Here is a 25,328-nt window from a genome sequence, read left to right as displayed (position 1 = left end):
TATTACAAATGAAGGAAACCATTGAGCCTGCTTTGGATCTGGCTTACGTCATTTAATATGATTTTTTTCTAAGTCTTTCCATTTCCTTAAAAATGGGGCGATTCTACCTTTAATAATATAGTGGGTCAAATGCATTTGACATATTGTGACTATCTCCTTAATGCAGCTCACATGTTTATTTGTTATCATTTATCAGCAACTATTTGAGTACTTCCTCTATTACAGAGTAACAATATTATGAATTCCCTTGTTTTTGAAGTTTTAAACGTTTCCCTTTAAGACTCAGAAAATAGCCTTTTGTAGCTTTGTAGTGATTTAATATAACAAGATCTTCAATAACAAAAGAAAGTATCAGAACTTCCTGCCCATCCAAGAAGCAATTATGAAATATCTATTCTATATCTATTCTCGTAACAGATACTATTGGTAAGTAGGTAAAGAGTGAGCCAGTTCCTAACTTTAGCAATTTATTTCTTATGGAGGGAATTGGGAAGAGAGGAGAGATGAATATATTGAGCAATGGTCAAAATTATTCTCTAATGTTCTCATTTAATCTTAATAACCTCTGTGTATTAGTGTTATCATTCGCATATAGTTTGCATATCTTCAAGTGCTACAAACTTGGACTGCTGCCTGAGTGTGAAGATGAGATTGAGTCTAGTGGAAGGCATTTGGGTCATTGAAGGTGTTTTCCCAGAAGGGATTAAAGCAGTTCTCTCAAGACTCAGTTACTTCACACGAGTCAATAATTGTAAAAGGAGCATTTCCATATCCTTGCCTCCTATCTTGCCATGTGGTGTCTTCCTCTTGCGCATATGGTTCTTGCATGCTGCCATCTACTCTCACAAGAGGACCAGCAAAAGGAGAGGATTGTCCTTGGACTTCTAAAAGTGTGAGTGAAAAATGCCCCCTTTCTGAATATATAAGCAGGTTCAAATATTTATAGTAACAGAAAAACTGACATATAGTGTGTTACTCACTTTCATTGCCCTGGCAAAAATACCTGAGTGAAACACCTGCAAGGAGTCTAGATTTATTTTGTGGTGTTTCGGTGGCTTCAGTCCATGGTCATTTGGCTCCATTATTCCCAGGTAAGGCTAAAACCTCCTAGCAGAAAGGCCTGCTCAAGGAAGGTCACTGAGCTTGTGGCCAGGAAAGGGAGAGAAACAGAGAGAAGGACATACATACTTCAAAGACATACTTTCAATGGCCAGCTAGCAGTAAGTGGTCAAATTCCTAACTGTCTGAGAAAAGGTAAGTATTCCTGCAAGCATTTTAAGTTGGTAAAAGGTAGATATGTTTAAAAAGGGGGGAGGAAATGAACTTTACAACTTGGGAAGGGATGGGAGGAAGGAAAGTGGTAGAAAAACATGGCAAAGGGTAACAATGTTTGAGAGGTAATATCCTCCCTACCTTAAAAATGTAACAGCATCCCCTCTATACATCACCCTGTCAGTAATTTTTTTTTGAAAAATGGGAGAGAAAAAGGTTCTGCAGCATTTATGCCTATGGCTACTGAAGGAGCTTAGGTAGCTGTTAATATTTAGAGTTCATATCCTGACAATCATTTATCTTGGGCAAGATCAAGACTATTTTTCCCCTATTCAGCTTTATTGATGTTTAATTAACAAATAAATATTGCATATACATATATATAACAGAGTATATATATAGTAAATAACACAGTGTCCTGTGATATGTATATATGATGAAATAAAGCAAGATAATCAAACTATCCATTATCCCACAAATGATCTCTTTTTTTGTTGGTGAGAAGTGAGAATTTACTAACTATTCTTCTGATTTTCACGTATTCCATATGTGATTATTATTACCTGTAGTCACAGTGCTAAAGAACATATCTTCAGAACTTTTTTATCCTTCTAGCTGAGACTCTGTGACCTTTGATTAGTATATCTCCATCTCTCCAACCATATGTACTTCCTAGCAGTCACCACTGTTTTCTGTGCTTCTATAAATTCAACATTTTTTCCATCTACATATTGTTTTTAGGGTGGCGTCAAACTCCCAAACCTGCTCCGGCCTCTCCAATTCCGGGATTACAGGTGTGAACCACTGTCACCAATGCATGTTAGTTCAAATGTAGACATGCTATGTGTCAATATTCATGCTACACTGGCCTATCAGCAGTTATGGCTAAATTGCTCAGAGTTAAGAACAGTAATGTTGTGAAATCTTTTTTTCATATATTTTTTATTGTAATTAATAGAAAGGTTACATTATATTCATCCGATAGAAGGTGCATTACTTCACAAACATTGATACCCTTTCTCAAGTCTTGGTCCCCATTCCCCCCACACAGCCCCGCCCCTCATCTTGTTTTCCCCCCTTCCCTATCTGATTTCAAATAACCAAATATGCATATGTACAATATATCAGATAACCAGGTGAAATACTGTAACAATATGAGATAACCAAGGGATAGAAAAAGAGATGAGAGATAACATAGTACATTAAGGACAACAATCATTCATTATATGGCTTTTGTTTCTATATCCTGGAGGTCCTTTCACTTAGCATAATACTATCTGGCCTTATGTATCTAGATTTTGTTCTATTGTGAATCTCTGCTAGGAGAGCCCAAGGTTTCTACTGATTATGACAAATGAGGGAAACCATTGAGCCTATGTTCCTTTGAGTCTGGCTTACTTCACTTAATATGATTTTTTTTCTATGTCTTTCCATTTCCTTACAAATGGGGTGATGTCGTTCTTTCTGACAGCAGCATAGAATTTCATTGTGTATAAATACCACATCTTGTTGATCCACTCATCAACTGGGGGACATCTGGGTTGGTTCCATATCTTTGCTATGGTAAATAGTGCTGCAATGAACATTGTTGTGCTAGTGGATTAATATGTCCTTGTTTCTGTACAATTAGGTAAATACCAAGTAATGGAATTGTGGGTCATAGGGGGACTCTATGTGTAGTCTTTTGAGGAGCCGTCATACTGCTTTCCATAGTGGTTGAACTAATCTCCAAAGAAACAACCATCCCATTAAAAGATGGGCCAAAGACTTAAAGAGACCCTTCTCTGAAGAAATAAGAATGGCCTTTAGACACATGAAGAAACGCTTGACATCTCTGGTCATAAAAGAAATGCAAATCAAAACAACTCTAAGATTCCACCTCACTCCAGTTAGAATGGCCAGGATCAAGAAATCTAATAACAACAGATGCTGGAGAGGATGTGGCCAGGAGGGATCACTACTACACTGTTGGTGGGAGTGCAAACTCCTTCAACTACTATGATGTGAACTCTTAACAAGTTTGCTGTCCTCTATCCAAAGTCTCCAGACTTTGCCTAAATCTACCTGAACTCAATCCTAGCAACGAGTAACCATATACTTGAACATTTCACAGCAATGTCGTTTTAGTTTCCGTGGGATTGAATTTTAAAATTGGTTAGTCTTTGGAGGAGAAGTGGAGTAATAGAATATTCGTATATTACTGATTTCTGACCACAGATTTGCTTCCATAACATCCAAATGCTCCATTTCCCTCATCTTTCCTGTTGATTCCTCTGACCTGTTTCTTTTGGGGAGGGGGCAGGGCTGAGGGGGTAGAAAACGGAAGGTTGAATTTAGGATCTCATAGGTCTTGTGTTTTTGTCTAGGGCCAGTTCCAGATCCTCCTCCTCCTATCTGTGCAGTCAGTGGCTGGCATTCTAGGCATGCATCACCAACTCACCAATTGAGATAGGGTCTCCTTAACTTTTCTGTATGCTGGTCTTTAACTAGGAGTCTCCCTATTTCTGCTTATTGAGTACCTGGGCTTACAGGTGTGAGCCACCATGGCTATCCTTTTCAAACTCCCCAAATCCTGATGTAGTATATCCCGTGCACAATAGCATGGTACCTGGTGACTCGGTATTTAGCCCATGCTTTTCAATTCATCTGCCAGGGCAATTTCATATCCATTGCTCATTTTCTTCAGTGTAAGTCTTACAACATTACTCTTTCTGTGTAGTCATTCAGTTTCAGTTCATCCTGTCATGGTTTACTTATGCCAGCTTCCTGAATTTAATACTCTCATCACCGTTGTTTGGGAGCTGTGACAGATAAAATCCTTGTTGTAAACGTGTTCAAGAACCTCAATTAAGCTCAAGTTTTTACGCTTGACCCTTGACTAACACATGGGTGCTTCTAGGGTGAAAGTCCACACCAGTTCTTTCGAGTGTCTCTGAGGTAAACCAGAAAGAAACCAATATAGCTGATGAATGTAAGTAGAAGAGACTTCGTGGTGATATTTTGAAAGAAATGATTTGAATGCTCTGTACATTCCAGGTGTTTTTTGAAGTTGCTCTGTGGTATAACTTGGTGGAAGGGTATTTTATCAAGCCAGTGACATTTCTTATCTAGTAATATCCATATTAATGTAACAAGAACTGCACAGAGAGCTTTAGAAATCTGTCTTAAGATGAAACCTCATAAAGTAGGGGAAACTAAACCTTCAACAACCTGGAGAATTTAATGGAAACAACTACTCAGTTTTAATCACGGCATTGCAAATACACCGGTATGAAAATGGCATTCCCTTGAAGCATATTTTCATGGGGAATCCATAAAATAAATTGAATGACAAGCAGCTTGCTATCGTAAAGAGTCTCATTTCTCCTTAGAAACACAAGTGCTACAAACTGTTTTGTGAGTATTGGATTAATAGCAGCTCACAGCACCACATGGACGTGTTTTCTCCATTTCTTGTTTAAAATGTCTTTCTTTTTGTCAAAGGGTTAGAGAGAGAAAATAAATAAACCTAAGAAGAGGCTTACTTAGCTTGGTTAAGTTGGGTACATCTTGTCTTTAGAGGGCAGTCAAGCAACAGAGATGTAAAAACGATGCTTGCTGAAAGACACATTAAGAATGCTGGAGTGTTCCCACATCAGGCATTTTGCTTGTCACAGTACTAAACTCAGGAAAGTGATATAACTGCGATAAAACAGGATGGATACAGAGAAGGATGCTCATCTTATGGCTACATTGTGGCACAATGGCGAGGGACTTGAGCAGGCCATAGACACTGAAGGGAAATGCTACCCGCAGACTAAAATCCATCCTTACCTTGTGGTTGTCACATTTCTGTGTATTATGACTGCTTCAAAGATTTCAGATTTTAAAACCAAGGCTGGTTGTGCTTATATAAGGGCGAATGCATATTTGGAAGTATATCAATTATAATTTGGGGTAAGAAAAGTGACAATGTGAATATGGTTGAATCAAAAGTAAACTTAGATGAAGTTCATACTCAATGCTCCTTAGAGGCAAAAGATTGTTTTTTAACTTGCTTATTTACAACAACAGGTTCTATGTTATTTTGCCTTCCCCTCCCCCCTGCCTGTTGTCTTGCTCCCCCTTGATTTCTGTACCTTTTGTCTTGTATGTAAGTCTATTGGAGAGGGTAAAGGGAAGCGCAGAAATGGTGAAACAAAGGTGAACAAATGCAGCAGTAATACTCAGGAGACACTATATTGAAAGTGAACTCTTCAACTTATGAGGAGGATAGGTCAAACAGGGAAAAACTGTGAGAAGACAAGTTAAGAGGTGACACTGTTCAAAAAGACATGCACCCATTACCTGACTTATGGAACTATCACATCTCTGTACACCACCTTTGCACTAACAGTAAAAAATAAAAGTAAATAAATACAATCAGTTTGGACTGAGAATCCTGAGGGAAGCTGATCCAGCGTATGTGTTCAACATGTAGCAAATCTGCTGTTTCTATGTACAAACGCTATGCTATAGATTTACACAGCATTGGTCTCTGTCTCGTTGGCCATGTGAATTTTGAATTCTGCAGGGACAGACGAATCCAGAGCCCACCAGGGTGCCTATGTGTTGCTTCATAATTCCCATGTAGAATAGAGAAGAGTCGAGTAGATGTAAGTTTATTTTCAATCAAAATCTCTGTCAAGGACTGACATTTATTTAGTAAGAAATAATGCTAATAACAAGGCACATTCATTTATTATCATAAATGGGGTTCAGGATTGAAATACACTATGCTTATTCTGTGAATACAGGAATTTTTTTCTAATAATGCAGTATTATAGAATAATAAAGGGAGCAATTGGGTAAAAAAAGTGCTTAATAGCTTCTTTGGCTAAAGGATACTGACTGCTTACTTGGGTGAATGAATTACTTAACTGGCAGGAGTACAGCTTGATGTCTCTGCCTGCATTTTATGTGCATCTTTGCTGTAAATCATTCTTTCTGCAGTCATGGCCACCACCTTGGCCTCTGGGAAGGGCAAGACTGACCTCTGATTGCGAGGGAACCACAGAGCTCTGTAAGGAACAGAGCTTCCTCAGGACAGGCCATCACCAGGTAATGATGACTTGTTTATCTTGATCAGGAATGGCAGTGAAATAACGTCTCTATCACCCTCTCCCTTACAATGACTAAAGTAATGACTAAAGTAGACTACATCGAGTATGATTGCTTAATAATTTTGCCTCTCTGTTTATGCCCCTGGTTCTTTGTAGCTCATGTCTATAACCCAAGGATGATTGAAAATGTACTGAAATGCTGACTGCATCTAACAGCTCTCCTTACTCTACTCATTATTACATTTGGTTATTTGGCATATAGGGACAAGTGGCTGGATCTGATATGTGGAACTTCTAAGATTGAGCCTAGCATAAAGGGAATAATCCAAAAAAATTCTCATTGCTGTAAAAATGTATCCACTATGAGGCCAGACCAATGAGCCCCTGGTACCAGGAGGGAACCTGTGTAGGTTGCTGGATGTCTTGAGCCATCTTAGAACTGAACTTCAGGCCAGATCACTCCTCACTGGCTCAAACTCTGGAACAGCTCATGTGGCCTCTGATACAAGCTTCATACCAAGCAGCCAGGACCCAGATCTACCCCTGTGAACTGAGGTTCCTGACCTGCTTTTACACATCTACAGTACATGTCCACTAAACCTCTAGGCCAGAATTATAGCCCTGTGGCCCATATGGTTTCAAACGCCAGGGTGCTTCCACAGACCTACTCAGCTACTAGATCTGCCCCAGGTCTTGGGCCAACCTCTAAAAATCCAGAACCCAATTTGATCCTCCTACTCAGGCCCCAGGTATAATTTTGTTCATTGTCTCTCCTATGGATCCAGGCTTCAATACACCTCTCATGGAGCTAGAATTCAGTGCCACTACATGGACTCAGGTTCCACTGTTCTATGTTAACTAAGGCACTAGTCCAGCTCAGCCAGGGATTTCTTTAGCCAGACAGTGAATGTCACTGGACAGACAAAAGAATATCTCAACAGGCTGAGTAGAGAAGAACTTTCCTGTGAAAGAGGATTGAAGTAGGCAGCTAAATGCATAAACATTAATTCAAGGCCAAAATGGCCATGAACCATCAGAGAAGCATCACACTACCAAAGGAACAAAACAATACATCAGTAGTGAGTAGATGGCAGATCAAGAACTGAAATAATCATCTGAGAAAACGTTCAGCAAACTACAGCAGAACACAGATAGGCAGCAAAAATGAAGGACCAAAAGGGATAAAGATTAGGGGCAAAAAACTCACTCATAGTACTGTAGAAAACTCCCACATCTGAAGAAGAAAATGACAAGTTTTTGAGTCTAAAGAACCCTAAGTAGATTAAATATAAATTGATCTTATCAGAATCAACTTGTAATCTAATATTCAGAACTCAGATTTTTGAAAGCATTATTCAGAAGGGAAATTTTAGCTTGTCTTAAAATTCCCAGAAGTGACATTATTGACGGTGAGAGGACTGTATTTTCTTTCTTTTTCTTTTTTTTTGCCAGTCCTGGGCTTAAGCTCAGGGCCTGAGGACTGTCCTTGGATTTTTCTCAAGGCTAGAACTCTATAGCTTGAGCCTCAGCACCTTTTTTCTGGCTTATTCTAAGTATATGGTACCAAGGAATCGAACCCGGGTCTTCGTGCATGCTAGGCAAGCACTCTGCCACTAGGCCAAACTCCTAGACCAGGTCTGTATTTTCTTAACACACATTGCCATGTTATGTTAAAAATAAAATTGAATTTTAACTGAGAAATTGAACTTGCAAATATATTAATGTCTTATCATCTATCTATTTAGCTGCTTATCTGTCTATCATCTATCTATCATCCAAATGGATGTCTTCAATCTATCATCTATTTATATTTGAATTCTGGACAGGAAGAAGGTTATGATCTGGAAATCTAGGAAGGGACTTAGTGTAATTTCTCTCATAGTCTGACGCCTAGAAAACTAGAAACTGATGGTATAAATCCAACGTTAAAAATAAGAATTATGTTCAGCTCAACCAGATATGTAAGGAGTTTCTTTTTTAAAAATTTTCCTCTATTGAGGTCTTCGAGGGTGTAATACCCTACCATGAGAGGGAAGAATCTACAGGGATCCTGCTCAAATGCTGCTGTCCACTTGACACACTCTTTCAGTCACAATCAGAGTTGTTTGTTGTTTAATTTGGATAGTCACTGGCCCAGCCAAGGAAAAGCATAATACTAATAACCAAGAAAGAAAGAGTTTGAATAATAATAGTACCTTTTGAATTAAATATACAAGTTTTCCTTCATCAGAAGAGGATAGTTCATATACACACACGCATATACATATATTTTAGAATTTTAGATGGCAATTTAAATCAGATTAATGAGTGAGATATGAAAAGTCTTAAATGCTGAGTACGTGAAAGGATAGTTACTTCATGCAGAGGAAGTTTTTTTTTTTGTTGTTGTTTCTTATAAAGCAGAATAGAAAGTTTGAAGGAGAAATCATACAACAACAAGGATTTTCCTTCGAGGCATGTTACAGGTGGGGTAAAAGTTCTCTGAAAAATGAAAAAAAAGGCAACTAAGAAATTCCACCCTGTCCAACATAGGTGTCATGCTTCAGGTGATGAAACTAAATCTCTGCCTTTGTCTGATACTGAATAGAGAATCAGCAAATAGCTACAAATGCTCATATTTGCTTTTGTTTCTGTAACTGAAAAAGAACGTTTAAGCAAAAAACAGAACATAGTTTATTCTGTCAATTTCCCTAAGGTGCTATTACAAGAGAATAAAGAGACACACTTTACTCAGAATTTTTATAACAGAGATCATATTCCAATCCTTGCATGAGGTCCTGATTCCACAATGGCTGTGATTACTGGACATCTTTCATAGCAATTTTAACTCATGTCAGTGCAAGGTAATTAAAATTCCATTAAAATTAAAGACTTGAAAGTCTGTGACCATGAAGGACCACTTCTAACCAACTTGAAGGAGACATTTTGATTTGACAGTAGCTCTGGGAAGTCATTCTACCATCAGGCAACATTGGGTAACAGTAGGTATTATTTATAAGGAAAGCATTTTAGGAAGCACCAACAGTCCTGAGAAGGAAAAGAAAGATACATGATTGGGTTATATGAGCACAACTCTATATGTAGTTGGAATGGAATTGTGTTACTATCTTGCTAGGCATGTAAATCATTGTGGTCTGGTAAAGGGAGACATTGAGTTATAGAAAGAAGCATGGAACTACAGATTTAAGTAAAATCTCAGTTTTCCTGTCTGGCTCTCTGTATATCTTTCTGTCTCTGTCTCAGGCTCATAATAGAGGCAATGTATAATTCAAGATCTTGTTTTAAGTGTTTGTTCTTGGGAGTTTATATTGCTTCTATCTGTTGGGGAAGTAATTAGTCATGGTGGCCTAAGAAGTGCTCAGTCCTATACAGAGGGGTTATAGTTACATAAGTTAGGTAGAGTTCCTCTTTTGTGCCCTTCCCTCCCTCTTTTCCTTCTTTCTTTTCTTCTTGTTAGTTTGGGGGTTTGAACTTGTGGCCTGGGCTCTGTTCTTGAGCTCTTTTGTTCAAGGTTAGTGCCGTATCACATTGAGCCAGAGCATCACTTCCTTGGCTATTCTTTTCTGGGGATAGGGAGATGCTTTGCTTATCTGGTGCCCAAAAGTGACTTAGAATGGCTCAGATGAAAGTATATAGATGAAAAAGGGGTGTCCAGCTTTTGTCCTACTTTTAGTTACTATGTGGGTCTCAGCAAGGAATTTTAGGTACTTCTTGCAGTTTGAAAATGATAAATTCTGGTTTTTTTGTGTGTGAATGTTTTTCTGTTAACAACTTTCCCCCTTAGTTAAAGACTTCATTAGCAAGGAATGCACTAGGCAGAAATTATATAAGAATACATTATGAAAAGTAGTTTTGCCTTAGAATTATGTGTTAGTCTATATTTTAACTGTTCAAAAGTTTTGAGCTTCATGCAATATTCATGAATCTTAAAAAAATTCTACCCAAGGTGTTGTGATTATCTCTTGCTCAAAAAAAAATGGCACACTTGAATCCCATGATTTCACTCAAAAATGATTTTGCCCATGATTTCGCTACCAAAATCCTAAGGCAAAAGTATAACCAGAGACCTTGGCTTGCCACTCTGCTATAAAGAAAAAGCAAGCTGAAAAAGGCAGGTCTAAGGGAAACCAGGTGGAGTCAGTTATCATGGGGTCCTCCTTCCATTTTGTGAGCCAGCAATTCTGCAAAAGCTAGAATGGGTGGCTCAGCTCTCATCAATATGGCAGCAGCAGAAAGTATGGAATACACAACAAAGATGGCTCCTCCCTTCACATACTGAGTAACTTGTTGCTGATAGGAACGAGGCTCTCTTACTGTGTAAGTACCTCCAGGGCCTCTCCAAGGTGGTTTGTACATACATTAGGCTGAGCATAGCAGCTCAGAAACAGAAGAACAAGAAGGAAGCCAATCATCTTTCGTAGGTTGAACCTGGAGCCGTGTCATCCCCAGCTCTTCCTACCAACCTAATAAGACAGAAGCCACAGCCTACTTCAGCTCTAACACAAGAGGAAATTCATCCTGCGGCTCCAGGTGGTAGATGTTGCAGCTGTCTTTGTTCGTACACAGTGTGGCTATCCACCCTTTGAATTCACAGAAGCTTCTGAGAATCTGACAAAGCCTGTGGGAAAATTCACTCCTGTCACATTTTTGTACACAATTGGGTGGAAAGGCTTATTAGCCTGCAGATTTAAATATTTAAACTAGAGCTGTTGGCTGCATTGCATTATAGAAATACTATTGTCACTATCTTGATCTCAGATCCATTGCTTGGTTCATCAAATCCCCACCTCCTTAGCCTTGCTTTTTCCCTTATAGAGATGTGTTTTTCATTCTTCTCTTCCCACCTCCCCCACAATTTTAACCTTCATTTCTTCACCTCCCCACCTTTGAGGTCTGTCTTTGAAAGGATCTTGGTTGTAGTTCAGGTTCATTTCTCTCCGGATAGTCATAAATGTATGAAGTATGACTGGGTCAATATTTCTCCAAATGAATTCTTTTGTCCATAATTTACATCCAGTGGCAGACATTCTGTGAATGGAAAGATAGGAAATAATCTCTTGAGACAATATTTTAGTAGCCACTAACGAAAGGCTGTGCATAAGGATCACCTTGGAGCTAATTTCCTATGCTTGTCCAGCCGTCTATGTGGACTTCACCTTTTATTTTTTCAGGCACTAAGAACACACAGATTGTTTCCCAATTTTGTTCTGTAAACATATGATTGCAGCATCCAGTGGGAATGGAAATTAGGCATCTCAGCCTTGGGAATTTTTATTTTATTTTTACCCGAAACAATCTAAGCTTCTTTGGCTTTGTCTTTTTTATGAGGAACTTCTGTGCAATGCTCCCATGCTTTGTAAAGTAATCTCAAGACACAGCTGCTGCTTCGGAGAGTTCATTCATGTCAGCAGCAATTAAAAAGTCCTTTGTTTTCCAAACATGCCTCCCCAGCTTGCCTTGAAGCGCTTGGCAAACAATGATTCCTGCAGCTTGAGGAAAGGAATCTTTATGGTTTGTGGCAGACAGGAGTGTGCCACATCCATTTCCAGTCTTGTTCTATGATTTACAGCGAGTACACTGGCCCATCACCTCCACAGTGAAATGCTGCGTATAGAGAATTTCAGTCATCGCTTTGCCTCTTTGAGATAGGACCATCTTGTAGTAATGAGTTAAATCAGGCCTAAGAACAGGGGATCACTGGTCTCACTGTGTGAAACTGCATTTGTTTTCATTGCATGGATCAAAATGGATGCATCCTTGGGTCTTGGGTCTCTGTGGCTGGAATGTACCTCTTTGTCAGGTGAGACGTGTGCTATAGCATAAAATTCTGTGCCTCTGTGTATGCTGTGCTTTAGGTTCGAGCATTTGAGTAATGGAAGTACAAGTAGATGCGGTAATGGACACCTTAAAAGTTAGTCTTTGGGAAGGAAAGGTGGGAGGATCGTGAGTTCTCGTCTGCATTGACTGTGAGTTCCAGACAACCCTGGGCTACATAGCAAAAACCTTTTTCCAAAAAACCCCTACAGATTTCAAAGCATTGAAAAGGCAGGAAGAGAAAATATCCATAGTACCATCTTCTAGAATTGTACCTTCCATGTATTAAAAATAATACTGTTACGAATGTTTAGAAATATTAGTGACATTCTACATTTGTCTGTCTTTCAGATCACTATTATGCATAGTTCTATCATTTTAATTATTCCTGTGTGTGTGTGTGTGTGTGTGTGTGTGTGTGTGTTGTAGTGAGAAGAGTGTCAGTAGCTAGAAAATGACTAAAATAACAAGTCCTTCTGTGTTTGTTTTGTGAATAGAATGTTTTGTTTTGAGAGAAGAGGATGGGGTGACGCCAGGGACAAGGTGCTAAAGAAAACAATTTATAGTCAGTGGAAAAGCCAAATTGTTGCACAGACGGGAGGATTTATTTTCCCTTACTATTGCCTATGAAATATTTGTTTATCTACTTGACAGTAAATTTATAATTTAGCAAGTATAGACTCCACAGTGTAGGATATGCGTGGTAGACCAGTACAAGGTTATTTCTAACTCAAATCCCGTAGACATATCGATTATGTAAAGGCTGGTGAGATTAAGGGAAGAAGTACCTTTATATTAGAGTAGATGTAAACAATGCAATGGAGTATCTTGCAGATTGTATGTGTGTATTATGGCCTTGTGGGTGATAAGCTGCCCTTAGCAAGTGAATGTATTTCTTGCAAATGTCAGAGACTATTTATGAGAGGCAATCAAGGTAACCTAGAAGGCAGCGCCCTGGCCTGTTTATATAATAAAACACTCTTCATCTTCTGTCTTTATGATAATAAAGATCAGGATAATCCTAGTTCATTGAATTAGAATGACCTTAAATCAGTTTGTTGCAACTTTGCTTTGTATAAAAGCAGGTAATATAATGGTGACATCAGGGCTTTGCTTAGTAACAAAGCCAGGATCTGAGCTCAGGTCTCTTGAGTCAATTTTGAAAATTAATTTTGAGCCAATATTAGAAAACTTGAAAAACTGCATGAGTGTTTTTCAGTTTTATTGAGATGGATTTTGCATTCCATGAAATGCATCTTATCTTAAAGTATACAAGCTAGTAATATTTTTAGTACCTTTGCAAACTTATACAGCCCTCACCATATTAGAATATTTTATTCCCTTCAAAAAAGAAACTGTCTCCATGACATGTCATTTCTGATTCACCTTCAATTGTCTATCTCTATCCCCACCCCCAGGCAGTACTGTCCTACTTTCTGTTACTATGAATTTTACTATTCTGGACATGTATAATACCTTCAATATTTGCTCTTCATTAATAATGGCTTTCACCTGGCATAAGACTTTAAGTTAGTTTGAATACTGTTACTACATATATGTGCAATCTAAAATATACATAGTTACAAATTACAAAGAAGTAAAAAATTATCATTGTTAAAAGTACAAAAATGTTGCTTTCCACGCTGAATAATTTGTATCATCTGCATTTATATCGTTTATCATATGACATATGACAGCAAGAAAAGTTTATCCAAATTCATATTAATGGGCTTATTTTTCTAGATGTAAAAAAAGGAAACAGGATTTTGCTAAAAGTGTTAGGATATTAAACAATCAACAAGAGACCAGTCCTACTGGAAAAAAAAGGATTGATTGCTTCAAGTTCTTTTAACAACAACTACATCAGGGGTATGGGTCAGAACTGTTTGCACAAGGAAGAATGCTTTATCTGAAGAACCTCTTTGCACATTCCTTTGTAAACAAGCCAGAGCACAGCTCTTAAATTTATCATCTGTATTCTCATTAAGGCACATTATCAACAATTTTTTGGGGGGAGGTTTGGTCCTAATACCATATAAAATATTCAGAATGCTTACCTTTAGGTCCAAGAACCACATCTTTCTCTGTATTCCACCTTATCTCTATAGGATATGGAAACCCATCTTTCTCTGTAAAAGAGAAGAGAGGGGATTCAACTCTGAAGAGAAGGGATTATATGAAGACAATTAAGTTGATACTCAGTGTAGAATACTTTGTATAAATCACAGAGCTCTAAAAGTTAAGGTATTCTATTGACCAAGTAGAACTGTGTTCATCGTTGATGTCCAAACAGGTATTCTAAGTTCAGAGCACTGATATTTGCTTTTTGTTTCCACCTCTACATATTATTAAGAACCAGCACTCTGTAAAACATTGAAAAACCCCATTACAAGTGAATAGGCACAAATAAAAACCTAAAATTGGGAAGAACTGTCACATGTCCTTGGTTATTCCATCCAAGATGAAGGGAAGATTTTATCCTAAGAGGTTTCCTTTGGGTATGATGGAAAAATGTATGGAACCAGGCATTTTGCCTAACTTCATGTGGTAACTTGCTTAGTTCCTTTTTTCTCTACAAATGCCTGAAGCTTATTGCAATCCCAACTACCCTGTTAGAATTGCTTTTATCATCTTACAAGCAAAAATAGAGGCAAAATTAATCTAGCATAAGTCAATTCTGCCATTTTAAATAAAGTAAAATATATGTAGAACTGGTCTGCAACATTGTGTACCATCAATGCCCTAATGTGGGGCTTTTAAGAAATAGTTGGTATTTTTTCAAGTTCCATTTCAAGGAAAATGGGAAAATAGAATAAAGGAATATTTTTAAATTTCCTATCAATTAACAGGATACAATTAATGATGGAAAAAGATCCCATATTGGTACTTAAAAAATCACATCAATGCAAATATTACTTCTTAAGTGGATTTTGAGCCAACATCATTCTTAATGTAAATTTTTGCCCTATAATATCGTATTGTTATATAATAGCTAATAAAATAGGATAAAATAATACACTACATACTTAGAAACTTTTCTTTGATAAGAGATTGCAGACGGAAGATAAGGCAAAGAATAGTAAGACTATATCCAAACAAGACAATTAGCTTGTGAATATTATTAATTTTTGCTGGTGATTTTATGAGGGTACCAACTGCTCTCTCACTTATAACCTGAACATCGATATCTTAACACAGTATAGTATTTGATTTTTGTTATTAGCTGTCCCACCACACCAAGACAGAAGATAAGAAATTAGGCTGGTGCTATTTCTGAAGAAAAATGTCTTGCATTATGAACATCTTCAATTATTTATCTCACTTCATCTAACTTTTCTTTCCTCTCTCCAAGTTCTCATTATTCAAAAATGATTCAACACTAAATTATAGGAAAACACAAGTTTCTCCTGCTGAGGAAGTGAAGTGGAACTGGGCAGGAGTCAATAAACAATTATGAGGCTCTCAGATCACCAAAAAGATGTCACCTATGACATACGACCTGCGTTGGTCTCAAGGCACATGACACTAGTTTATGAAGTGACTGGAAAGACTAATATTTTCTCTCCTCTGGAAGTGATGGTCCCTGCAATCTTTACATCAGGAAGAATTTTTCTTTGAACCAAAGCATATCTATTCAAGATATACCCAAAAATCTTTTCCCAAAACAAAATAGACTGAAACTAATCACATCTGACATTGATGGCCACAAAGCTTCCATGATCTGGTGATTATTTTCTTTTGATACAGTACAATCAACAACTGCATGGCTCATGCAGAGAGAGAGACTTTGAAACTGGTTCCCCCTCTGTTCAGACATGGCTGTCTGTGAGAATGGTGATCTTGCTGAAGTGCAAAACACTCTTTTTCCATGTATGATCACAGCATGTGAGCCATGCTTTAAAAAATGTTTAAAATCTTTATCAAGTAGTTTGCAAATGTATGTGTGATAAAAGAACATTGGGTATTCTTACTTATTCCTTATTGAATCTTGATATCACTTGAGTAATAATGTATCCTGGTCCAAGGGATTAGCCCATAAATTAATATACAATAATTTGTGCCTTCTATTGAAATGATTTCAATAACGATTGTTACAGTGCCTGGTACATTTTTAAAAAGAGCAAAACCACATCATACATACATACCTTCATTCTTACATACACAATGTATAAATTTACTAATATATAATAATAAAGCAGTATATAATATATATATAATCATGTATCCCTGTTTATTTTGAAATATATCTGGTCTAAGACTCCAGGATACATTTCTAGAGTCACCTTAATCATAGTCCAAAGAATTGTAAATTTCCATAGATGTCTTATAAATTAAAGCAGTTTTCCTCCAAGCGGGAGAATTAGAAGTATCAAAAATCTGCTCCAAAGTTATTTTAAATAGAAACAATTTAGTTTTACTTAATGGAAACATTCACAAAGCATTACCACTTGCAGTTCAAAGTCCTATTAAAAACTGGTGAGCCATAATATTAGCGTGCTAAAAATGGAGTAAACCTTGCCTTCTCTTTTGTGTCTCAGGATGAGAATGGAGAAGAAAATAGGCTTAATGTGGCTGAAAAACTCTTGCATAGTTAATGTCGTCATTCTTACATTTTAACATCAGTCTTCCCTTATACTGTGAAGAAAAAAAAAATCACTGATTGGGAAATAAGAATTGGTTTCGATGTTTACAGTTGGTCAGCCATGAAACCCTGGAGTCCCTCTTGGACTTGTCTTTATGTACAATTTATCAACACTGCCTGTTACCTTTATTATCAGAAAAGGTCCAGATTCCATCACTTACAATTACCATTTCCTCTGTGAGCTTCCATAACATGGCTGCCAACATTCTCTTGAATGGCTCTACTCATCTTCCTGGTTCTCTACCTTGTTTCCATAACTACCTACCAAGGTTCTGTAGCTCTTTGTTTCCTACTATACTTCCTTATTATGGCTTGCCCCTGTGAATGCTTGTGCTCTGATTTATCGCCCAAACCTAGAATACAGGTTGACAATGGTAAATACTCAATAAATTTTGAATATTTGAATCACAACCACAGTAGATTTTAAAATCATATGGACACCTGAAATTGGCTGAACTCTCCATTTGGTGTTTTGAGTATAGGATTTCTGTGAAACTATGTGGGTACCTCAAATTCTTTTTATTTTCTAAAGGCCTGAGATCATCTTTTCAGAATGCTCTGTTTACGTTCAGCTTTCCTACCTTTTTTTTTGTCCGTGTTTCATTGCCCCACTGGACACACTTAGATTTTTTTTTTATCTTTCAAATGTTTTGTGTATAACATTCTTTGTTGAAAGTTTGGAGGAATGGAGGTGGGAATATTTAAGACGACACCTAAAACTACATATGCTCTATTAAAAGCCATGGATTTCTGCTTTTCTAGTCCCTTTCCATTTAGTTGGCCCTATTTTTTTTCTCTTTGCTTCCTGTGTTCCATCTTATAACATCTGAATATCAGGACCATCTTCATTATTGAGCTAAATTCCATTTCCTTTCATTTATACCCATTAATGTGTGAAATGGGTTTTTCTAGTTCTCAGATGTTATTTAAAACCAATAGAATCTCTTTCTCAGTGTCACTGAGTTCTAGGGTTCCCTGAAAGTTAAAAGCTTTGATATAATTGGACTACACACAGCTATTACTCTTAAATTTTTTCTACAAATGGAATTTGTTTTGGAAAAAATACATTTTATTGATTAGTCTTCTTACATTAGCAGATTAGCTACATTATATACTATGGGTTTTATTATCTGTGGGCCTGATAAAAATACTCCTATAACTGATCTTGATAAAGTGAAAACTTTGAATAGTTTTAATGATATAATACATATTTTATGATATATAAAATATCAAATTTTAGTTCATGCTTAGAAATTAAAAGAGTTACAAATAAATGACTTGGAATACCATGCTTTGTTAGAAGAAACTTTTTAGAAGGCTTAACATGCATTTAATTCAGAGTCTATACAACATTTTCCTTCTAATATGGGAGTAGGTATTCCTCTATGTGGCATTTTTGTAGAAAATATTAAGTAAAACAGAACAGGCAGCTTCACTCCAGTTCTTGGCACTAAGCAAATGTGGATGATTAATGACTTACACTGGAAATTGGCTCTTGGTTACAGATGCCATGGACATCGAAGAAATGAGACTATAATGAATGAAAATATCGCAGTGGTTCAACTGAGGGATTAAAGTGACCTGACATGCTAGGATAAGCCTGGTTATATAAAATTGTATATTCTGTTTTTAGCTTTTCCTTCCATGGCAGTATATATGTTTTTTTTTTCACTTAAAGGAAAAAGAAAGATCTGCAAAAGAGACAGTTATGAAACAAGTGCTTCCAAGAAAGTATCTGAAGTAAATTTGTCAGTCCACCTGGAGTATTAGTGCTTATTTTCTAAGCAAGTGGCATTTCTTAACAAGCAACTATTATGGATTGGGTTGTGCGTATTGTTATGCTCTGTCAGACTCTAGACTTGTAGTATAAGTCCATTCTTATAAGCAAACCTATGAGACTGGAATTCTGGGCCTTTGAAAGGTATACCAAGCCAGCAACCACTATGTGTGATTATTTTATAGTCAGATGCAAGTCTTTTTCCTTACTAAGTTTCACTAGCTTTGTACTTGGATTTGTCCATTCATACTTCAAGGTTTTTGTACATTCTGATGTGTCACTTTGTCTTAAACTTTGCTATTTTCCGATAATGCCTACTCATTTACTTTTTTTTTTTTTTGCCAGTCTTTGGGCTTGAGCTCAGGGCCTGAGCACCGTCCTTGGATTTTCTCAAGGCTAGAGCTCTACCACTTGAGCCTCAGTACCACTTCTGGCTTTTTTTCTATGTATGTGGTACAAAGGAATCGAACCCGGGTCTTCATGCATGCTAGGCAAGCACTTTAACCACTAGGCCAAACTCCTGGCCCCTCATTTACTTTTGACTCCAAGATTTACTTATTTAATTTTTCTTGAGCCTGTAATCTCCCAGTTTCCATCTAGAAATGGGGGATCGGTGTAGCCTGCAGATGTCGTGGTAGTCAAAGAGGAATTTTTGGTATTAGGACCAGAGGGAAATCTACTCATGGTAGCTTAATATTTTGGACGGCAAGAGAAAGCTACTCATAGTAGCTCAATATTTTGTTGCTTTGAAATTTTTCAAGCAAGATATTGAGATGCCATAAGTCTAATACTAGAGGTTACCATTAAAGGGGCATAATTTGATTCTACTTTTCCAGCAGAGAGCCCCAAAGGATGGTTTGACCCAGTTCTGTAAAGAGATGAACTTTCCTAGTGAAGGTTTTCTTTTATTAGTCTCATAGTTCTAAGTGCTCATTGTCTTCATGAACATCAGCTAAATAAAAACCACTTTACAAAAAGCCAGGGAAAGAATCCCAAGGTCAAAATTATGGAATCATGGTTTTCTTTTTGTAATTAAGGTGATTTGGCATAAAAGTAGGGCCTTATAATATAGTATGAAGCTAATTGAATAGACCTCTAGGATATTGAAACAAAAGCCATATAATGAATGATTGTTGTCCTTAATGTGCTATGTTATCTCTCATCTCTTTTGCTGTTCCTTGGTTATCTCATATTGTCACAATATCTCACTTTGTTATCTGATATATTGGATACATTTGTATTTGGTTACTTGAAATTGGACAGGGAAAGGGGGAAAACCAAGAGAGGGTTGGGGGGGAAGGTAATGGGGACCAAGACATGTGAAAGGGTATCAATGTATGTGAATTAATGCACCTTCTATCTGACAAATACCATATAACCCTTTTATTAATTACAATAAAAATATTAAAAAAGTAGGGCCTTATAGACTTTAGTCTTAACATTTTGTAGCCTAAATTGATCAACTTGAAGGTTTAAAGTTGTATTCAGAAGAGATGATGAAAAATTCACAACTTAATTGTTTCTCTACTCTTAACATGTTATTTCTGTTGTATCTCAATGTTTATAGAAATTATCAATGATTTCTTTTTGAAAGTAATGCTTATGTCTAAAGTTAGCTTTGAAGAGGTTTAACGCTGCAAATAACATGTGATTTAATACGAAACTAATAAATTATAATGACAGATTTCTTTTTTTTTTTTGTGGGTCATGGGACTTGAACTTGGCCTGGGTGCTGTCCTTGAGCTCTTCAGCACAAGGCTACTATCTACTCCTGGCCCTACGAGTTGTTCCTAAGCTCTTCAGCTCAAGGCTACCACCCTATTGTTGAGCCAAGCCCCAGTTTCTTTTTTATTTATTTATTTATTTATTTATTTTTTATTGTAATTAGTAAAAGGGTTACATGATATTTGCCAGATAGAAGGTGCATTAATTCACATACATTGATACCCTTTCACATGTCTTGGTACCCGTTTCCCTCCCCCCCCCACACCCCCCACCCGTCTTGGTTTTCCCCCCTTCCCTATCAAATTTCAAATATCCAAATACAAATAAATTCAATATATCAGATAACAAAGTGAGATACTATACCAATATGAGATAACCAAGGGACAGCAAAGGAGATGAGAGACAACATAGTACATTAAGGACAACAATCATTCATTATATGGCTTTTGTTTCACTATCCTGGAGGTCCTTTCAATTAGCTTCACATTATATGTCCTTATGTATCAAGATTTTGCTCTATTGCAAATCTCTGCTAGTAGAGCCCAAGGTTTCTACTGATTATGACGAATGAGGGAAACCATTGAGCCTAAGTTCCTTTGAGTTTGGCTTACTTCACTTAATATGATTTTTTCTAAGTCTTTCCATTTCCTAACAAATGGGGCGATGTCATTCTTTCTGACAGCAGCATAGAATTCCATTGTGTACAAATACCACAACTTGTTGATCCATTCATCAACTGAGGGACATCTAGGTTGGTTCCTTATCTTTGCTATGGTGAATAGTGCTGCAATGAACATTGTTGTGCTAGTGGGTTTAGTATGTCCTTGTTTCTGGATGGTTGGGTAAATGCCAAGTAGTGGAATTGCTGGGTCATAGGGGAGTTCTATGTTTAGCCTTTTGAGGCACTGCCACACTGCTTTCCATAGTGGTTGAATGAGTTTGCACTCCCACCAACAGTGTAGTAGTGATCCCTCCTGGCCACATCCCCTCCAGCATCTGTTGTCATTCGTTTTCCTGATCCTGGCCATTCTAGCTGGAGTGAGGTGGAATCTTAGAGTTGTTTTGATTTGCATTTCTTTTATGACGAGAGATGTGGAGCATTTCTTCATGTGTCTATAGGCCATTTTTGTTTCTTCTTCAGAGAAGACTCTCTTTAAGTCTTTGGCCCATTTTTTAATGGGATGGTTGTTACTTTGGAGGTTAGTTTTGGAGTGATTCAATTTTTTGAGTTGTTGATATATTTTAGATATGAGGCCTTTGTCCGTTGTTTGGTTGGTGAAGATCTTCTCCTACTCTGTAGGCTTCCTGATTAGTTTAGTAGCTATGTCCTTTGCCATACAAAAGCTCTGCAGTTTAATGCAGTCCCACTTATCCAGCCTTTCTCTGATTTGTTGTGATTCTTGGTCCTTATTAAGAACGTTTCGACCTGTGCCAAGGAGGCCTAGTGTGTCTCTTATTCCTTCCTGTAGAGTTTTCAGTGTGTCAGCTTTTACCTCCAGGTCTTTGATCCATTTGGAGTTAATTCTAGTGCAAGGTGACAAAGAAGGATCCAGCTTTAGTTTTCTGCAGGTGCTTAACCAGTTCTGCCAGCACAACTTGTTGAAGAGGCTGTCTTTCTTCCATTCTATTTTTTTGGCTCCCTTGTCAAAGATTAGGTGGCCATAGGTCTGTGGTTTAATATCTGGGTCCTCAGTTCTATTCCATTGGTCTTCAGGCCTGTTCCTGTGCCAGTACCAAGCTGTTTTGAGAATTATAGCTCTGTAATAGAGTCTAAAGTTTGGAATTGAAATTCCTCCAGCGCTATTCTTTCTGCTAAGAAGTGTTTTTGCTATATGGGGTCTTTTATTATTCCATATGAAATTTTGGATTGCCTCTTCTATTTCTTTAAAGAATGACATTGGGATGTTGATGGGTATTGCATTGAATTTGTAGATAGCTCTTGGCAAGATTGTCATTTTCACAATGTTGATTCTTCCAATCCAGGAGCATGGGAGGTTTTTCCATTTCCTTAGTTCTCCTTTAATTTCCTTTTTTAGGGTTTTAAAGTTTTCGTCAAAAAGGTCCTTTACATTCTTAGTTAAGCTAATTCCTAGGTACTTTATTTTCTTTGAGGCTATTGTGAAAGGAGTTTCTTTCTTGATTATTGCCTCGTTCCTCTCACTGTGCAAGCCCCAGTTTCTGTTTTCAAGAGGTTAATTGGAAATAAGAGTCTCAAGTCTTTTTGTGCTTGGGCTGCCTTTGAATCTTGACCCTCAGATCTCAGCTTCCTGAGTAGCTAGGGTTACAGGTTTTATAATGACAAATTTCTATTGCTTGGAAACTCCTTGAGAGAAGTAGAAATTGTGTGTGTGTGTGTGTGTGTGTGTGTGTGTGTGTGTGTGTGTGTGTGTGTGTTATAAAGTTTATGTACAATGAGAAAACTTATATGGTACCTATTTGATCAGCACTGATAAGAAAAAAATGTGTTGTCACTGAATAGTGATTGCATACAACGTTATTATCAGAGGCAAAATTAGTTAAAATAGTCCCAGAAATACCATAATCCTTAATAAATACTTGAATTAATGACTTTCAAAGTTGTTCTGAAGGACATCATTGTTTAAACTCATTTCCCATCATTTCAGTCTGACAATAATACGTGACACAGTCAAACTGGCAGACGAAAGGTAGAGAATGCCTATTGACTGTTCTTTGTCGCCTCGTGGGTGAATCAAACATCCAGGAAACCCACAATGATATTTCCTTTCACATTTTCTTTTCTATTCCAAACCAAATGTCACCCAATGTTGTAGAAAAATCTAAGCATTAACAGTCTCATTGAGCATAGTGGTTTTCATGTTTTTTTAATTTTTCCTTTCTTTGTTTATTTGTTTAGAAATACCAGTCAAAGCTGTCACTTTCCCTTCAGTTTTGGATCACCCAAAAATAGGGTTGAAAATGCAACCCTATATAAGTAAGGAAAGTGCCATGCTCTTGGCAGGGGATGGGGGGCGGGTGGGCAAGCAATGTGCAGTGAAGCCCAGGAAAATTTTGCATTCTAAATATTTCAGAGCACTGGGGTGGCAGATGCTTGCAGAATGTGGTCCCTTATCGGCCCTTTTCATTTCTACTTTTCATCTCTATGGTTGCTTTGGAAAGAAAAAAAGCATAAAACCTCCCAGACTGTGTCTAATTGCATAATCCCACATGGGCAAAAATTGCTCCCTCTCTCAACACATGATCAGCTTATGATCTAAGGAAGGAGGGAGAATGGATAACCCTGGCTATTTTTATCCTTTCTGGTACCAATCCAGATGCTATTTTCTTTCCAGTATGTGTCTAGAGAGGTTTCTCCCAAAGGTCCAACATGGAAATAGATTTGGACTCAAGCTTCTGATGACCAATATTGGGAATTTATCCCCCGTCCTCCCACCTAATCTAGGCCCTAGATCACAATACAGATCATCTATTGGATTTTTCTAAAAGAGAATTGTTCTTTTAACAGAATGGACTCCTGGTCCTTGTGCTGCTTCTTTTGCTGCAATGTCCCTGGCTCTGGTGCTCTGCTTCTAGACTCTGCTCTCTGTCCCTGTCCACAGACTCTGCCTGGATCCATCACAGGCTCCTAATTTATTTCTTGGAGAAATAAATCTGATTTGGATTTTGACTCTGATGAAGGCTCTGCTATTTCTTGTTGATTTCTAAAGGAGATCAAGTAGTAAATGGACACTCTGGCAGAGTTCTCCTCCTTACTGTGAGGAAAGGCTTTTAACTTTTTTAAATTTTATATATTTATTTATTTTTAATTGTTTTTAATAGTTGATATACAGATGGATTACAGTTACATGAATCAGGTACCATCAGTACAATTCTTTTTGAACCATGTGTCTCCTTCCCTTGCTTTCTCCCAGCATTTCCCTTCTGCCCCCACCCATATGATATCCAGGTCATTTTCCACATAGTGTCTAGTGAGTATCACTATTGTATTTGTTCATCCTTATTCTACCTTTTATATACTCATTACGCTCCAAATACGAAGTAACAAGCAAGACAAAAGGAAAAGAAAACAAAAACAACTATAATGGCAGCTAGAGAATGTCTTCTTTTTCCTTTTCTTGGAGTTCATTTCATAGAAGATTATTTTATATAATCATCTGTCCACCACTCCTATTCATAGCCTCCTTTCTTTCTTGTGACCTAGCAATTCAACTCCTGGGCATTTATCCAATGCACTGCAAACCAGGCCACACCAAAGCCACTAGCACAACCATGTTTATTGCCCCATTGTTTATCATAGCCAAGATATGGAATCAACTTACATGTCCCTCACTGAATGAATGGATCAAGAAAATGTGGTTTAAATAATGGAATTCTACTCATCCATCAGAAAGAAGGTTATTGTATTATTTGTAAGGAAGTAGAAACACTTGGAAAACATCATATTAAATAAAGTTAGCCAGAGCCAAAGAAGCTTTGGCTGCCTCATTTCCCTCATTTTTGGTAACTACAATGTGCCCATAAATCTACAAGTAAACACACTGAATGAGTAAAAAAAGCAAAACAAAACAATAGGGACCAAGACATGAGAAAGGGTATCAGTGTTTTTGAAATAATGTATCTTCTATCTGGTGAACATAATGTAACCCTTCTATTAATAACAATAAAATATATAAAACAAAACAAAACAAAACACAAAAAACAAAAAGCACTAGGAAGGGCTTTTGTCTGTATGACTCTGCTGCCTGTTTAGTGAACCTGTTGTGAGTTTGGGTGGGGATGGGGTCTCCTTTTGCCTTCTTATCTTAGTCTCAACTTTTAATGGGATGAAGTCTGTGCTCATGACACTTCACAGTCACTCAAGATAAGAAAAAGGATGTGGAATGATAAATCTATGAAAATTCCTGTGAGATGTTCTTAGTCAGGGTTTCTCACTCACGAAGACCAGAATACCCCTGAGCTAGCCACATAGAGACTATGCTGTCACCTAAACCTCATTTGCTAAAACCTGTTCCATGATGTGTTGGCTTTTGGATATAGG

The 25,328-nt window shown here is 37.4% G+C and overlaps 1 long non-coding RNA gene across 3 annotated transcripts; it reads right to left on the bottom strand.

Moving 5' to 3' along the window:
• Window positions 1–9,054: 9,054 nt before the first annotated feature.
• On the bottom strand, window positions 9,055–14,262 carry LOC150049323 (uncharacterized). 3 transcript variants are annotated; one of them, XR_016538984.1, is made up of 4 exons: window positions 14,225–14,262; window positions 11,238–11,381; window positions 10,817–10,971; window positions 9,055–9,380 (listed from the first exon to the last, which is right to left on the bottom strand). It is a non-coding gene; the product is annotated as an uncharacterized LOC150049323 (long non-coding RNA). The 3 variants fall into 3 exon arrangements; XR_016538985.1 differs by lacking the exon at window positions 10,817–10,971; XR_016538983.1 differs by lacking the exon at window positions 9,055–9,380 and having other exon boundaries at window positions 9,791–10,971.
• Window positions 14,263–25,328: the final 11,066 nt, after the last annotated feature.

This window comes from Megascapheus bottae, chromosome 20 (assembly GCF_031878675.1).
Source record: "Megascapheus bottae isolate mThoBot1 chromosome 20, mThoBot2.hap1, whole genome shotgun sequence".
Taxonomy (NCBI): Eukaryota; Metazoa; Chordata; class Mammalia; order Rodentia; family Geomyidae; genus Megascapheus; species Megascapheus bottae.
Note: the sequence above shows the minus strand (reverse complement) of the source record. Positions and strands in the feature narration are given on the sequence as shown.